Genomic DNA, 16,597 nt, shown 5'->3' with positions numbered 1-16,597 from the left:
TTTTCAGTAGCATCATGAATGAATTCAACAATATATCTATCACATAAAGCATTCTTTTCATGATGCATAATCATAGAAATTTTATTACCCTCCACAAGCAAAATTATTCTCATGTATAGTAGTGGGAGCAAACACAACAAAATAACTATCATGGGATTGAAAATAAGAATCATGATGACAAGTTTCATTCTTATAATTATTCTCTATAACACATATGTCATCACCATAATCATCATATATAGCAACTTTGTTATCATAATCAATTGCAACCTCCTCCAAAATAGTGGATTCATCATTAAATAAAGTCACGACCTCTCCAAATCCACTTTCATCAATATAATCATCATAAATAGGAGGCATGCAATCATCATAATAAATTTTCTCATCAAAGAATTCATACTAAAAACATTGCAATCATTCTCATCATTCAAATATTTTGTGCCAAATATTTTATTGACTTCTTCTTCTAACAATTGAGCATAATTTTCCGATCCATCATTTTCCAGAAAGATATTATAAAGATGATCAATAATATGATGCAACCTCAATTCCATTTTTAGTAGTTTTCTTTTTATAAACCAAACTAGTGATGAAACAAGAAACTAAAAGATTCAATTGCAAGATCTAAAGATATACCTTCAAGCACTCACCTCCCCGGCAACGGCGCCAGAAAAGAGCTTGATGTCTGCTATGCAACTTTATTCTTGTAGACACGTGTTAGTCCTCCAAGCGCAGAGTTTTGTAGGATAATAGCAATTTTCCCTCAAGTGGATGACCTAAGGTTTATCAATCCGTGAGAGGTGTAGGATGAAGATGGTCTCTCTCAAACGACCTTGCAACCAAATATGACAAATCTCTTGTGTCCCGAACACACCCAATACAATGAAAAATTGTATAGGTGCACTAGTTCAGCGAAGAGATGGTGATAAAAGTGTAATATGGATGGTAGAAATATATTTTTATAATCTGAATAAATAAAAACAGCAAGGTAGCAAATAGTAAACGAGCACAAAAACGGTGTTGCAATGCTTGAAAATGAGGCCTAGGGTCCGTATTTTCGCTAGTGCAATCTCTCAACAATGCTAATATAATTGGATCATATAACCACCCCTCAAAGTGCGATGAAGAATCACTCAAAAGTTCCTATCTAGTGGAGAACATAAGAATAAATTGTTTGTAGGGTACGAAACCACCTCAAATCTATTCCTTCCGTTTGATCTATTCAAGAGTCCGTACTAAAATAACACAAGCTATTCCTTCCGTTCGATCTATCCTAGAGTTCGTACTAAAATAACACCAAAGCAAATTATATTCATAATACTCAATCCAACACAAAGAACTTCAAAGAGTGCCCCAAGATTTCTACCGGAGAAACAAAGACAAGAACGTGCATCAACCCCAATGTCACCGCGGGAATCCGCCAGTTGAGTGCCAAAACATATATCAAGTGAATCAATATGATACCCCATTGTCACCACGAGTATTCAATTGCAAGACATATATAAGGTGTTCTCAAATCCATTAAAGAATTCAATCGGATAACAATGAAATCTCAAAGGGAAAAACTTAATTCATCACAACAAAATAGAGAGGGGAAAACACCATATGTTCCGACAATATTAACAAAGCCCGCGATACATCAAGATCGTGACATCTCAAGAACACGAGAGAGAGAGATTAAACACATAGCTACTGGTACAAACCCTCAGCCCCGAGGGTGGACTACTCCCTCCTCATCGTGGTGGCCGCCGAGATGATGAAGATGGCCACTGAAGATGATTCCCCCCTCCGGCAGGGTGCCGGAACGGGTCTATATTGGTTTTCGGTGGCTACGGAGCCCTGCGGTGGCGGAATTTCTGATCTAGGTTAACCCCGAGGGGTTTTGGAATATTTGGGATTTTATAGTGCAAAGAAGGGGTATGGGAGGCCATCGAGGTGGGCACAACCCACTTGGGCACGACAGGGGGCCCTGGCGCGTCCTAGTGGGTTGTGCCCCCCTCGGGGCACCCCCAGGTGCTGCTTTGGCCCATGGGGAGTCTTCCGGTCCCTAAAAAATCCACAAAAATTTTCGCGGTGTTTGGACTCCGTTTAATATTGATTTTCTGCGACGTATAAAACAAGCAAAAAACAACGACTGGCACTGGGCATTGGGTCAATAGGTTAGTCCCAAAAAATGATATAAATTTGCTATAAAATGATTGTAAAACATCCAAGAATGATAATTTATTGTCATGGATACTTCATAAATTATAGATACGTTGGAGACGTATCATGCTCTTTCTTCCCCGACGCCCCCGTCCGCCGGCGTCGAAGCTGCCATTGCCTTGGTCCACCCCGTTGTCGGTTCTATATCTGGCATATCTCGCAGTAGGGGGTCCAAATCTAGGCGTCTTGGAGCGATGGTAACATGGACATGAGATTTTACCCAAGTTCGGCCCCCCTTGATGGAGGTAAAACCCTACGTCCCGCTTTTGATTGTATTCATATGGGGATAGTACATAGTACATGTATCTACCACGAGATTGTAGTAATGAATATGAGATTGTCTATTGACTAGCCTGGCCTCGGTTTATATATGCACCATAGTCCTAGGGTTTAGAGGAGTCCTCGTCTTGGGGACCAAGTCTTTGTAGAATCCTACTTGTATTCGGCATGGGCTGCCCGAAGTGGCCCAATAGTGAATCGCCATGGGGGTCCTCCGCCCGATCCACAGGTCAGGAGACGACGTGGTGAGTAACCCCTTGTCTAGGACACCGTCAGTAGCCGCTTGAACCGCTCTTCCAGTTGGGGACGTTCCTTGACTCTTCCTAACTGTTCTTCATCTTCGGTCGTCGGTCTTGAAATCTGGTTCAACAAATCTTTGATCTTGACGATCGTCGAAGTAAATTCGAAAAGTTTACATGTCGGGTATCCGAGGAGCCCCTTTAAGTTCTCGACCTTTATTAATGCCTTGTTATTTTTATGCTACGCCTCAGGTTTGAAGTGTTTCCCATGCGGCGGCGTCCTCTCGCATCCGAACTCCAACGTTGGACTGCATTCGAGGTATCTTTTGCAGCCAAGCACCAACGCCGGACTGTATCCGAGCTCCAACGCTGGATTGTATCCGAGCTCCAAGGCTGGACTATTTCTGAGGTGTCATAGATCACCTTGGCTTGAGAAAGTCAAACGAGTTTAGCTGAGCTTTTAATGCCGAAAATGCCCTCTATAGAGCCAGCCACTTGCACCCGAGTTTTATGCCGGACTGCTTCCGAGGTGATGCACCACCTCGGGCTTGGGCTGATTGTCCAGCCGAGGTGACCAGTCGAGCTGGTGACAAAGATGCCGACATCGATCATAAAGCTCGGCTCCGATGCGTAGATCGCCCCGGAGACGATCTGAATTCCCATCGCACCGTGGTGACTGCCAGCAGACTCTCAATGAAAGCACCAATGTCGGTTCTATATCTGACATATCTCGTAGTAGGGGTCCTAAGCTAGGCATCTTGGAGCGATGGTAACATGGACACGAGATTTTACGTAGGTTCGGGCCCCCTTGATGGAGGTAAAGCCCTACGTCGTGCTTTTGATTGTATTCATATGGGGGATAGTACATAGTACAGGTATGTACCATGAGATTGTAGTAATGAATATGAGATTTTCTATTGACTAGTCTGTCCTCGGTTTATATATGCACTGTAGGCCTAGGGTTTAAAGGAGTCCTTGTCTTGGGCTCCAAGTCTTTGTGGAATCCTCCTTGTATTCGGCATGGGCTGCCCGAAGTGGCCCAATAGTGAACCGCCATGGGAGTCCTCGGCCCAACCCACAGGTCAGGAGATGACGTGGTGAGTACCCCTAGTCCAGGACACCGTCACCCACCATCCGAGGATGGTACCTAGAGATGCTCCGGGTCCCGTTGAGCTCACCCATAGGTGAAGCCTCGCCGGAGGTGCCCTATAGCTCCGGCAGGCCTCATCGGGGTCGGCCCTGCCCCTGGCCAGGCGTGGGATCGATGAAGGAAGAAGAAGAAGACCACCCTACTAGTGGACCTCGCCCATCAGCGTCATCCGTTGACCCTGCCGGCCTGCTGACGTGGATAAGTGGAGGCGTAATCCACTGGATTACATCTTCGTGTTCTGAAAGCATATTCTGGCGCGGTTTCAGATGGGAATACGGTTTCTCTCTCTGAAAGCTTATTCTTAGAAATTTGTTTTCTGCTTTAGCCGTCCAGGGACCTCTTTGTGAATACTTCTTTTACAGACTGGTCCCTGGTATTCAACTGGCTATATCTTTTCGCGCCCTACTCGAAGTGAGGCGATTCGAAAGCCCATTTCTTCATATCATCGAGCCCGTTCCAATGGTATCATTTTGACCATGTGATAACATTCTGAAAAAGACCATTTTGCCCTTGCATTTAATCATCCCCCTCTGGGAGAGAAAGATTTCCGACGATTCTTTCCGCGAGCTTCTCGCACTTCTTCCCGATGAATCCCTTCATCCCAGGCAAGCCACGCCCTCCATTTGCATGATTGCAATGCAATGCCATGGTTTATTTATTTCAACTTATTTCAAAGATTGCATTAGCTACATATGATTTGTCATGGCATTTCTTGGAGTATTATTTTGATCTTGCTATTGCCATGATGTTGCTTGGAGTTCTAGGATTAATATTTTGCAGCTTATGAGGATGACATGTGCCATTGGATTATTAGTGGCTTATATTATTTTCATGATGGTATTGGATATTATGCTTTGGAGTATTATTTCGGATATGATGTTATCATGTGGATCTTAGGTTAATATTTTGATCTTGCTATGAGATTAGTAGTATCTTGATTCTTGGATGCATCATGATCTGTTGATATGCTAGCCTCGGAGTATTAGGTTATGACTATATTTGGATCATTTGTTGGATATTTCTATGACTTGGATTACATGTTGATAGATGATATTGGAGTATCAATTATCACATATCTATCTTGGGGATAAATTCCGTCACTTCGTTGGTCAGGTGCCACCAAACCGGGCTTTTCCAGTGCAACCACATTTGCCTTTATGGGAAGGCCCTAATGCAGTCTATTGTTATGCCTCTCGCTGGTGCCTCCAACTAGGGAAGGTTAGGTGCGCGCGCTACCATGGCCCGTTTGACGGCAATAACCTTGTGTGCCCGGGTTGTTTGAGCGCTCTTATCCCCGTTTGGGGCATTTTTGTGTTGACACGAAAGTGGCCGTTGGATGTCACGCAGTGACATTGGGGCCACCCTTGACTTAGCCCAAAGGTGAGTTGGTCGGAGTAGCTGGGAGAGCGTCATGGCAGTAGATTGGTTTTGTAGGAACGCCATCGGTCCACCCAATGGGAGCAAGAGGCCATGGGTTCTGTGATGTGGGTACAATGTGCTAACCTCTGCAGAGTGCGTGTTTAATCTATTGATAGCCGCATCCTCAGTCATGGGTACAAGTTCGTACTAGGTCACACCGTTCGATCAACACTCACATGACGGAATGACATATAGGTGACTTATATGTTGATATATTTGAGCAGTACAGTTTGGTAGGATGATGATGAGGATATTGGGATGATCTCGAGGATGATCATTCAGTTTGTGATGTGGTCACGCGGTAATCACGTGGAGGCATTGATCACGAGGTGATCGAGGTGATTTATTTGCTTGGCCAGATAGCCAAGAGTGAGATGGTTCTTGAGATGGTGGTTTAGCAGTAATTCTAGTAGTATCTTATCATGATTAGTAGTTGCTTCCTCATAATAGTTGTTAATAACTTAACCTATTAAATGCTATGTTGTTATTTTGCCTTGATGCTTTTTGTTGTTGTGAGCTTGCAAGGACATTCAATGTACTGACCTGGCGTGTCATGCCAGATTGCAGGTGATGACATGATTGATTGTTTATTGTGGTTTCCGTTCGTGCGAGCTAGATCGTGTCCCAGCCAGAGTCCCCGAGGAGTAGAGTTCACCACCTTCATCATTGTTCCGCTGCTAGAAGTTAGTCCGCTGCTACGAGTTTGTCGGTGGGAAACGACACCTATGGGGTCACTGGGATCCCTTCTACGGTTGGCGGGCGCGGGGTTGTGCGAAGAGCGGGTCTGGCGGTTAGCACACAAATCGTTTACCCAGGTTCAGGCCGCGGAGACGCGTAAAACCCTAGTCCTGCTTTGAAGTATTTAGGTGTTCTTGTGTTCTTGAACTAGCTGCGGTGGCTCTCTAGTCCAAAATATCCGAATCCCCCTCCAGTACGCCTCGGGCCTCCTTTTATAGACAAAAAGGGGTTGCCACAGTGGCACACAGGAGGTGGAAAGGTGTACAGGGGCTGAGTCTATCCCCTGGCATCATCGGACAAACGCATTTAATGCAATGCCGACGTGCCCCCCTTGCTTTATTAGGGACGACAGAGAAGCTCGTCCCAGCCGTCGTCACCTCGCTTGGCTTCGACGCACGTCCAAGCTGACGAGGCGTTGTAGCGCCACGTTGGCTGGCTACTGGGCTGGCGCAGTGGTGGAGCCTTCACGAAGATTTGCATGCCATCACGCAGGTGCTTGCTGAGTTGGTGTAGAGGCCGCGTGCTGCCACGTAGATGCCTGCCCAGCTGGTCGAGCTAGCAGCTGTATGGGGAGCGGCGGTGGAGTCTTGTCGGACGCGAGCCTGGCTGCGGCCCCGCAAGCGACCTCGGCAAGGTCTTGTCGAGGTCCCGGCAAGGGTCTTGCTGCGGCACCGCGGTCGTCCCCGGCAAGGATCTTGCCGGGGGTCTCGTGGATCTCCTTGGCAAGGATCTCGCCAAGGATCGTCGTCTTCTGGTTTCCATCTGATCTTTTGTGTCTATGATCTCTACAAAGATCTGCATGCCACCATGGAGGTGCCTCCCGAGCCTTGGTTCCAACATGGCGTGGGAATCCCTTGGGCTCAAGGGTGGCGCGCTCTGCTGGTGTTTGGCAAGTTGCCCCGGCAAGGATCTTGCCGAGGCTGCGGAAGCCACCCCGGCAGGGGTCTTTCCGGGGGAGTCCACCTCGCCCTCTTGCTCTCTTTGCATCTCTAGTCTTGGTGTGGCTCTGGCATCTCTCCTCTGCCCTGCTTAGTGTGGTCGTGGGCATGGCTCTGACTGCGCGTGCACAAGTAAAGGGGTGCAAAAGGAGAGCCCCTACTTTTGTACACCGACAGGAGCCCCCGGACCTAGGCCACACATAAGCGCGACGCTTTGTTGGGCTAGGCCCAGAACGGTGCGCGGGCAGGTGGGGCGGATTTTTTACCACAATAATTTCTCCGTCCACTGTGGAGGGTCACGCCTGACGTGGGGGTCATGCGTGGGGTGGTTTCCGCACGCATGCGTCACATCGTGGTAAAGAGGCGGCCCGCGCCTTCCCCGTAAAAATGAACAACCGCGGGCGCGCTGCTCATTTACCCTTTGTGTCTTCTCCAATCTCAGAACCGCCTTCCCTTCCTTCTTCCTCCTCAATCCCTTGCTCTCGCTCGTCGCCGCCGCGTTTTCTCTGCCCTTTCTCCTCCATCTCTCGCAGCCGCCATGGCACCCAAAACCAGCAAGAGAAAAGGAGTGGCCAGGGCCGCCGGGGGGACGGGGCCGCCGGAAAACGAGTTGGCAGCGCGGCGGACGCAGCTCGCCTACTTCCCCTCAACGGTACGCGGTCCACCTCTGAGACAACTTCAGGCCCCTGTGGGGGTGCAAGACGGGGGAGAGACGACAGGGCATCTAGCCACACACGTCATCCCCGCCGGTTGCGCCAAGGCCGCCCCAAATCGGTACCCATTCTTCGTTGACTACTTTTCCCGTGGCCTCTGCCCCCTTTCTCTGATGTCTTCAACGACATCATGCACACATACGCCTTCCATCTTCTGGATTTCACTCCAAATGTCGTGGCGTGCATGGCTCTTTTTGCCCATCTCTGCGAGGGCTTCGCCGGAGTGCTTCCCAGCACGGCACTCCTCCGCCACTACTTTTATCCTCAGATCCTGAAGGGAGGCGCCATCTCTGGTTGTGTCACTTGGATCCCAAGGCCCCTGGAGAAGGGGATGTATCCAGAGGGCGCCCAGAAGGAGAGGTGGGAGGAGTGGCGGAGCCGGCGGTGCTGGATTGAGGAGGAGGACCCTCAAGAGTTTTGCCAAGTTCGCCAGACGCCGCCGGTCTCCAGAGATGACTGGAGCGACGTCGACGCCTAGGACGGGAGGCTCACGATCACCACCACTAGGATGCACCGCCTCGCCACTGCCAGGATCACCCTGGAGATGATTGGGGCGGATTTCATTCGGCGCCGCATCGCTCCTATGCACAACAAGAGGAGGCCGGCTTGGCTTTTCAGCAACACGGCCGACATCATGCGGCTCCGCCCTGGCCTGGACCACAACTTCACGGTGATGGAGCATGCCCACTTCTGTCAGCAGCTCTTCTAGCTCGACATGAGCCGCGACGGCAGGGCCGAAAGGGCCGGCAAGGCCGCGAAGGCCGGCAAGGTCGCCAAGGGGCCCTTGTTCGGGTTGCCGGCGGGGGTGGTCCTGCGGAGCAACAACTCTCGCCGAACCGACATCATTGCCATGATGCCGGACTTCAATGCACACGGCCTTGACCCAAATTGGGCCGAGTCGGAGGAGGATCAGGTGCAGTAGTTCTTCGACACCTTGGTGGAGAGGTACGTCCGTGAGGAGCCGCGGCTCATCCAGGACACCACCCAGGTGAAGCAGGACTACATCGCCGCCAGGGCGGCGGAGGCGGAGCTCGCCAAGGAGGCCAGCAGCACTAGCAGCATGAAGGACGAGGCCGCGACGGCCGCGGAGGAGAGGGAGCTCGCCCAGTGGGAGGAGTCCGCTGGGGAGGCCAGCAGCGCCGGCACCGGGGCCCCTCTCATGAAGATGACGCCGATGAGTTGTGTGAGGAGGAGGCCGAGGCTGTCAAGCCCCCGGCCACAGGGAGAGGGCATGTCCTGCGGCGGGCCATCTCTGATGAGCCGGTCTGGCCCGGCAGGACCGCATAACCGCAACAACCTCCGGAGGCGCCTATACGCCAGACGAGGGCCGCGGTGGCGGGGAAGGCAGTCAAGCGTCCCCCAACTCCACCTGCTTTCCTGATTACCAACAAGTATAGGGGATCTATCGTAGTCCTTTCGATAAGTAAGAGTCTCGAACCCAACGAGGAGCAGAAGGAAATGATAAGCGGTTTTCAGCAAGGTATTCTCTGCAAGCACTGAAATTATAGGTAATAGATAGTTTTGTGATAACATAATTTGTAACGAGCAAAAAGTAACAAAAGTAAATAAAGTGCAGTAAGGTGGCCCAATCCTTTTTGTAGTAGAGCACAAGCCTGAACAAACTCTTATATAGAGAAAAGCGCTCCCGAGGACACATGGGAATTATCGTCAAGCTAGTTTTCATCACGTTCATATGATTCACGTTCGGTACTTTGATAATTTGGTATGTGGGTGGACCGGTGCTTGGGTATTGTCCTTACTTGGACAAGCATCCCACTTATGATTAACCTCTATTGCAAGCATCCGCAACTACAACAAAAGTATTAAGGTATAACCTAACCATAGCATGAAACATATGGATCCAAATCAGCCCCTTATGAAGCAACACATAAACTAGGGTTTAAGCTTCTGTCACTCTAGCAACCCGTCATCTACTTATTACTTCCCAATGCCTTCCTCTAGGCCCAAATAATGGTGAAGTGTCATGTAGTCGACGTTCACATAACACCACTAGAGGAGAGACAACATACTTCTCATCAAAATATCGAACGAATACCAAACTCACATGACTACTAATAGCAAGACTTCTCCCATGTCCTCAGGGACAAACGTAACTACTCACAAAGCATATTCATGTTCATAATCAGAGGGGTATTAATATGCATATAGGATCTGAACATATCATCTTCCACCAAATAAACCAACTAGCATCAACTACAAGGAGTAATCAACACTACTAGAAACCTACAGGTACCAATCCCAGACTTAGAGACAAGAATTGGATACAAGAGATGAACTAGGGTTTGAGAGGAGATGGTGCTGGTGAAGATGTTGATGGAGATTGGCCCCGTCCCGATGAGAGGAGCGTTGGTGATGGCGATGGTGATGATTTCCCCTTCCCGGAGGGAAGTTTCCCCGGCAGAAAAGCTCCGCCAGAGCCCTAGATTGGTTCCGCCTCGTGGCGGCAGAGTCTCGTCCAGAAAGCTTTCTTATGATTTTTTCCTCAATGAAAGACTCCATATAGCAGAAGATGGGCATCGGAGGGCCACCAGGGGGCCCACGAGGCAGGGGGCGCGCCCCCACCCTCGTGGCTGGTGAGTGGCCCCCCTCTGGTACTTCTTGCACTCAGTACTTTTTATATATTCTGAAAATAACTTCCGTGAAGTTTCAGGACTTTTGGAGCTGTGCAGAATAGGTCTCTAATATTTGCTCCTTTTCCAGCCTAGAATCCCAGCTGCCGGCATTCTCCCTCTTTATGTAAACCTTGTAAAATAAGAGAGAATAGGCATAAGTATTGTGACATAATGTGTAATAACAACCCATAATGCAATAAATATTGATATAAAAGCATGATGCAAAATGGACGTATCAACTCCCCCAAGCTTAGACCTCGCTTGTCCTCAAGCGAAAGCCGAAATCGAAAAATATGTCCACATGTTTAGTGATAGAGGTGTCAATAAAAATAAAATACGAACATGAGGGCATCATGATCATTCTTAGAACAACAGCTTATATAATTATTGTCATATGATCTCTTATGCTAGAGTAACAATTCAATCACAATTTCATGTATGAATCATAAACTTCATTGAAAACTAACAAAGTATAATCTCAGTCATTGAAGCAATTGCAATTTATCATAACATAGGAAAGAGTCAATATAAGAGCTTTTTAGCAAGTCCACATACTCAACCATCTTTTAGTCTTTCACAATTGCTAACACTCACGCAATATTTATGGGTATGAAGTCTTAATCGGACACAGAGAAAGATAAGGGCTTATAGTTTTGCCTCCCAACGTTTTACCTCAAGGGTAATGTCAACAATAATAGTTCATGAAAACTCACATCCAATTAGCCATATATACCAGGATCTTTCCAACATATTGTGCTTGCCAAAAGATAAAATGTAAAAAGGAAAGGTGAATATCACCATGACTCTTATGTAAGGTGGGAGATAAAAGTAAAAGATAGGCCCTTCGCAGAGGGAAGCAGAGGTTGTCATGCGCTTTTATGGTTGGATGCACAAAATCTTAATGCGAAAGAATGTCACTTTATATTGCCACTTGTGATATGGACCTTTATTATGCAGTCTGTCGCTTTTATTTCTTCCACATCACAAGATCGTATAAAGCTTATTTTCTCCTACACTAATAAGTCATACATATTTAGAGAGCAATTTTTATTTCTTGCACCGCTGACAACTTACTTGAAGGCTCTTACTCAATCCATAGGTAGATATGGTGGACTCTCATGGCAAAACTGGGTTTAAGGGTATTTGGAAGCACAAGTAGTATCTCTACTTGGTGCAAAGAGTTTAGCTAGCATGAGGGGGAAAGGCAAGCTCAACCATGTTGGATGATCCATGGCAATATAATTTATCTTAGATGTAAGAAAACATAACCCATTATGTTGTCTTCCTTGTCCAATGTCAACTCTTTAGCATATCATATTTTAATGAGTGCTCACAATCATAAAAGATGTCCAAGATAGTATATTTTTACGTGAAGACCTCTCTTTCTTTATTACTTCCTATTAATTGCAACGATGACCAAAACTATGTTTGTCAACTCTTAACAACTTTTATTCATCATAATCTTTATATGTGAGCTCATTACTCTCCATAAGATCCATATGATCTCTTTTATTCTTTTTATTTCTTCTCTTTTATTTTATTCCCTCAAGATCATAGCAAAATCATCAAGCCCGTGACTCAACACTAATCTTTATTATATAGCTCACGGACTCGATTACATAGAGGGATCATAAGGCAAAACTCAAAACTAAATCATACTAAAAACTTTTATTCTACTAGATCAAAATATTATCAAAAGTATTGAACTAAGAAAAACGGTAAAGATGAAGGTGATGGTGATACGATACCGGGGCACCTCCCCCAAGCTAGGCAGTTGCCAAGGGGAGTGCCCATACCCATGTGATTATGTCTCCTTTTTTGGGGATGGTGATGTGATATTCTTGGCGATGATGCCCCTCAAGATACGATTCTCCTCCTCGAGCTTATTGACTTGCTACTTGAGGTCCATTATTTCCTTTCGAAGCTTTCCTGTAACAGCCAAAGCTCCTTGCACCCAAGGGTGTTGCATAGCTGCGGGAGAACAAGTGACACTCTTTTTCATATTTTCATAAGAAAGAAATCTAACATTGGAAGGGATAACCGAGTTTGGGATAGCCAAGCTCTGTAGCTCCCCCATTGTGAATCCAGCTCGGAAGCGAGAAGTGACTTCTTGATCCTCCTCCATGGCATCTATCCTCTTCAAATCAGCCTCCATCTCTTCCTCTGTTGCTGGCCAAAGTGGTCAGCATTGCTGTTTGTCCTTGATCTCGATGCCGGATGAGACACCCGGCTCTCCCTGACTGACTCTTGCGAAGACATCTTGCTCTAATCTACATCAGCAACAACTCGAAAAACAAACAAAGGATAATTGCGTGATAGGGGAGTCAAAACCTTCGGGAGATTATATAATGAATTTTTATCAACCAAAATACGTAACGTGCAAGAAAACGGAGTCCGGAGAGTGCATGAGGTGCCCACGAGGTAGGGGGGCGCGCCCTCCACCCTCATGGAGCCCTCTTGTCCTTCCCGGTCTGCTTCTTAATTTTCTATTTTTCTAAATATTCCAAAACAGAGAAAAATTGCCATTAGAACTGTTTTGGAGTCGGTTTACTTAGGATGTGTTTGGTAGCCTGCATAAGCCTGTATGTTCCCTACTCGACCCACTTTTCGTTGTTTGGTAGCCTGCGCGGGGTCTCCTCAGCTATGCTCTGCTCACACCGAATACCCTCGTAGCCACGCTCAGGAGAGAACATGTGAAAGGAGGTTCGCTGGTCAACATGCATGGGTCGAACCCACGAAAAAAGCTGAGCCCAACCCACCAGTTCCCATCTGGACCCACTAACGCTAGGGTTACCCCAACTCTCCTGACTCCCCAGCGATCTCGTTCTCTCCTCGCCGCCTCGTCATCTTCTGGCCGCCGCGCGCCGCCGCTGCTCCAACTCGCCATCGCCATCGCCTAGCAAGGTATTCCCTCGTACCTCTTGTTCCTCGTTCTACTGTCCTCCCTCCCGTTCCTACTCCTTCCTCAATCTTCCACCCTCCTTATAATCAGCTAGCACGTAATGAGAAATAAATGGACCTTGAGAGAGAAAGTAGATTAGAAGATGTCTGCGTTTGATGTTTGAAGAAAAAAAACTATCCTCTCTTTTGTTTGTTCTTTGATGTTTGGTGCTAGATGCCCAGGTTGCATCTGCATTGTTCTTTTCGATTGAAAAGAATGATCTTTGACATATACGATAGATGTAGTTGATTTGCTAGGTGGCTTTTCCTAGTATGTCATGACTGCTAGATGTCCAGGTTGCATCGGCATACTCTTTTACTAATAACAGATTGATCTTTTAAATATAGTAGATGTCCAAGTTGTTTTGCTAGATGTCTTTTCCTAGTACGACATGACTGCTAGATGCCCATGTTGTATCATTTGAGAGAGATGGTGCTAGTTTATATAGCACTGATTTTTTTTCTAAACGCAGATCATGTTTCCCATTCATCACAGTTTGTGTTGATTTTCTTATTTGTTATTTGTTTGTGAATCGTGCTTATTTTTTAATTGGAATAATTTGCAAGATATCACATTTTTTTTCTTTACGTACCATTTTTTTCTTCAAACATGGAACACTCATGTATTTCTATTTGTTTAGATGGATGACTTGGCTAAAAAACGATGCCAACTAATTGTGAGAGGAGCCAGTCTAGTAGCTGCATTGTGTGCTTATCTGACATTTGTGTTAAGAAGAGCTAGGGAACAAACCCCGGGGATAATTGTGGGTATTATGGCTGAACGTGCCGTTGCTAGGGAGTCCAACTTGAGATACATTTATCAATCTAGCGACATAAATTGCTCAAATCAGGTTAGAATGAGAAAATCTCCCTTTTTCCGTTTATGTACTTTGTTTAGAGAGAGAGAATTGTTGGTGGATAGCATCCATGCTTCTATTGAGGAACAAGCAGCCATGTTTCTTCTAGTGGTCGAGCATAACCAAAGGTTTAGGACACTACAACCGATCTTTAGAAGATCTATTGAAGTAATTAGTAGGTATTTTAAGGCGGTGCTTTATGCTATTGGAGAGTTGTGAGATGAGATGATTCGGCCTCCCTCCAATGGATGCCACCCTAAAATACAACAAAGCACCCGCTTCAATCCATATTTCAAGGTAAATTATCTTGTTTCCAAATAAGGTCAAAAAATTGATGAGATTTATGAATAACAAATATTTGTCTTCATTAATTAGGATTGTGTTGGAGCAATTGGTGGAACTCATGTGCTTGCTAGAGTCCCAAGAAGGATCTCGGCTGCCTTTAGGGGTAGAAAAGAAGGGACTACCCAAAATGTCATGGCCGCGGTAGACTTTGATCTAAAGTTTACCTACGTACTTGCGGGGTGGGAGGGTTCAGCCCATGATGCCCTTATACTTGCAAATGCATTGGAGAGGGATGATGGGTTGAAAGTTCCTACAGGTAATAAGCTAGACTCGTAACTAAATACATAAATATTTTTCTCCTGTAGCTAATAGTTGTTGTTTCATAGGGAAATTTTACCTTGTTGATGCGGGGTATGCTGTGAGACCGGGTTTTCTTCCACCATACCGTGCCACAATGTACCACTTGAAGGCGTATGGGCGAGGGAATCATCCTCAAAATGAGAAAGAGTTGTTCAACTTAAGACACTCTTCTTTGAGGACATCGGTCGAAAGGGCTTTCGGTGCGTACAAAAATCGGTGGAAGTTTGTTTACAATAAGCCATTTCATCCTTTCAAGACCCAAGTAAAAGTAGTCATTGCTTGTGCAATTCTCCACAACTGGGTACTTCAATTTGGTGAGGATGAATATTTCCCTCCCGAGGAAACTTGGAACCCGGAACCCACCGATGAAGATCACAATGATATAGTCCATGACAATAATTCTTGGGCTCATAAGAGGGACCAATTAGCAAATCAGATGTGGGCGAATAGGGGGGCGGCACACATTTGATGTATCATGTTGAAACTTGATCTTGTAATCCTAATAATTGAGTTGTGACTCATGTTGTAATCCCTCTATTTGAATTGAGTGGTGCATTGTGAAACAATTTGTGGATATTATATTGATGTACTGAAATTTGTTTTTTAATTGCTGGAATGTTTATATTGTAGCGTTGCACTGTTATAACAAAATGTTGAAAAAAGTCAAACCTAGGATTTTGAATATGTTACTAATTCCTGGAATATATGTTGTAGATGGATAATGGCGTGCAAGAGATTCCGGATCTTGGTGCTAAAGCCAAGAAGGCCCCAAAGGTCATGAATTGGACCCCGCCTATGTCTGCTATCATGTTGAAAGGTCTTACAGATGTAGCAGCAAAATGTGTTAGGACTGACAAAGGATTCAAGGAGGCCGATAAAATGAAAGTTGCAAAGGCTTTGACTGCTTTTGTTGGTTATGATGTGAGTAACACCGAGGTGCACAATCATCTTCGCAAGTGGCGGACTAGGTGGCAAAGAATTGTTCATCTCCGTGGATTAAGTGGTGCACTTTGGGACGATGACAAGAAAATGATAGTGCTAGAAGAGCAACACTATTTAGGCCACACTCCGGTACGATTGCAATTTTTTTAAATGCTCAAATGGATTACTTCATTGATGAAATGGTGCTGAAACGAGTTACTCTTTGTGCTGAAATTAGTTACTTATGTTGCTTAAATGTTGAAATGTTGTTTTATTTTGTAGGACCATCCAACGGATGCTGAATTACTGAACACACCGCTTGAGCACTACAATTATATGGAACTTTGCTTCGCTGATAAGCTCGCCACTGGGAGGTTTTCAATGGGCTCTGGTGTGCCATTGGGAAAACCTGTTGATGTGGAGGGCAAAGGAAAATCCATTGTTGTGGAGGGGCAAGGAACAAGTGGCGAGGGATTTGTGAATGGTCCTGTTGGGGCTGAGTTCGTATTTCTTGGTGCTAGTGAAACTAATGATCCTTCTCCTAGTACAACTAAGAAGAGGAAGAGGACATCTGTTATGACTGAAGAAGACTCAATCCAGGTTAACAACATGTCTGATGCTGTGCATGAGATTGCAAGTGCTATCAACAAGACATGTCATACCGAAACACACCCTGAGTTGTACAAGGCTGTAATGGACCTTGTTGAGTATGATCTCGCTAAGCGGTTGGCTGTTTTAGATTATCTGACCGAACATAAGGGAAAAGACCTTAATTTTGTGAAGATGGATGAGAAAGTCCGCAAAGCATCATTCAAGCGTATCTTGGAGAAGAATCCTGATCTTGTTTGAGTTGATGTTAGTTGGTGCTTTTTGAGAACTATCCCTTTAATAAGTTGAATTTGGAATGAGACTATATGTAA

This window comes from Triticum urartu, chromosome 7, assembly GCF_003073215.2.
Source record: "Triticum urartu cultivar G1812 chromosome 7, Tu2.1, whole genome shotgun sequence".
NCBI classification, from domain to species: domain Eukaryota; kingdom Viridiplantae; phylum Streptophyta; class Magnoliopsida; order Poales; family Poaceae; genus Triticum; species Triticum urartu.
Note: the sequence above shows the minus strand (reverse complement) of the source record.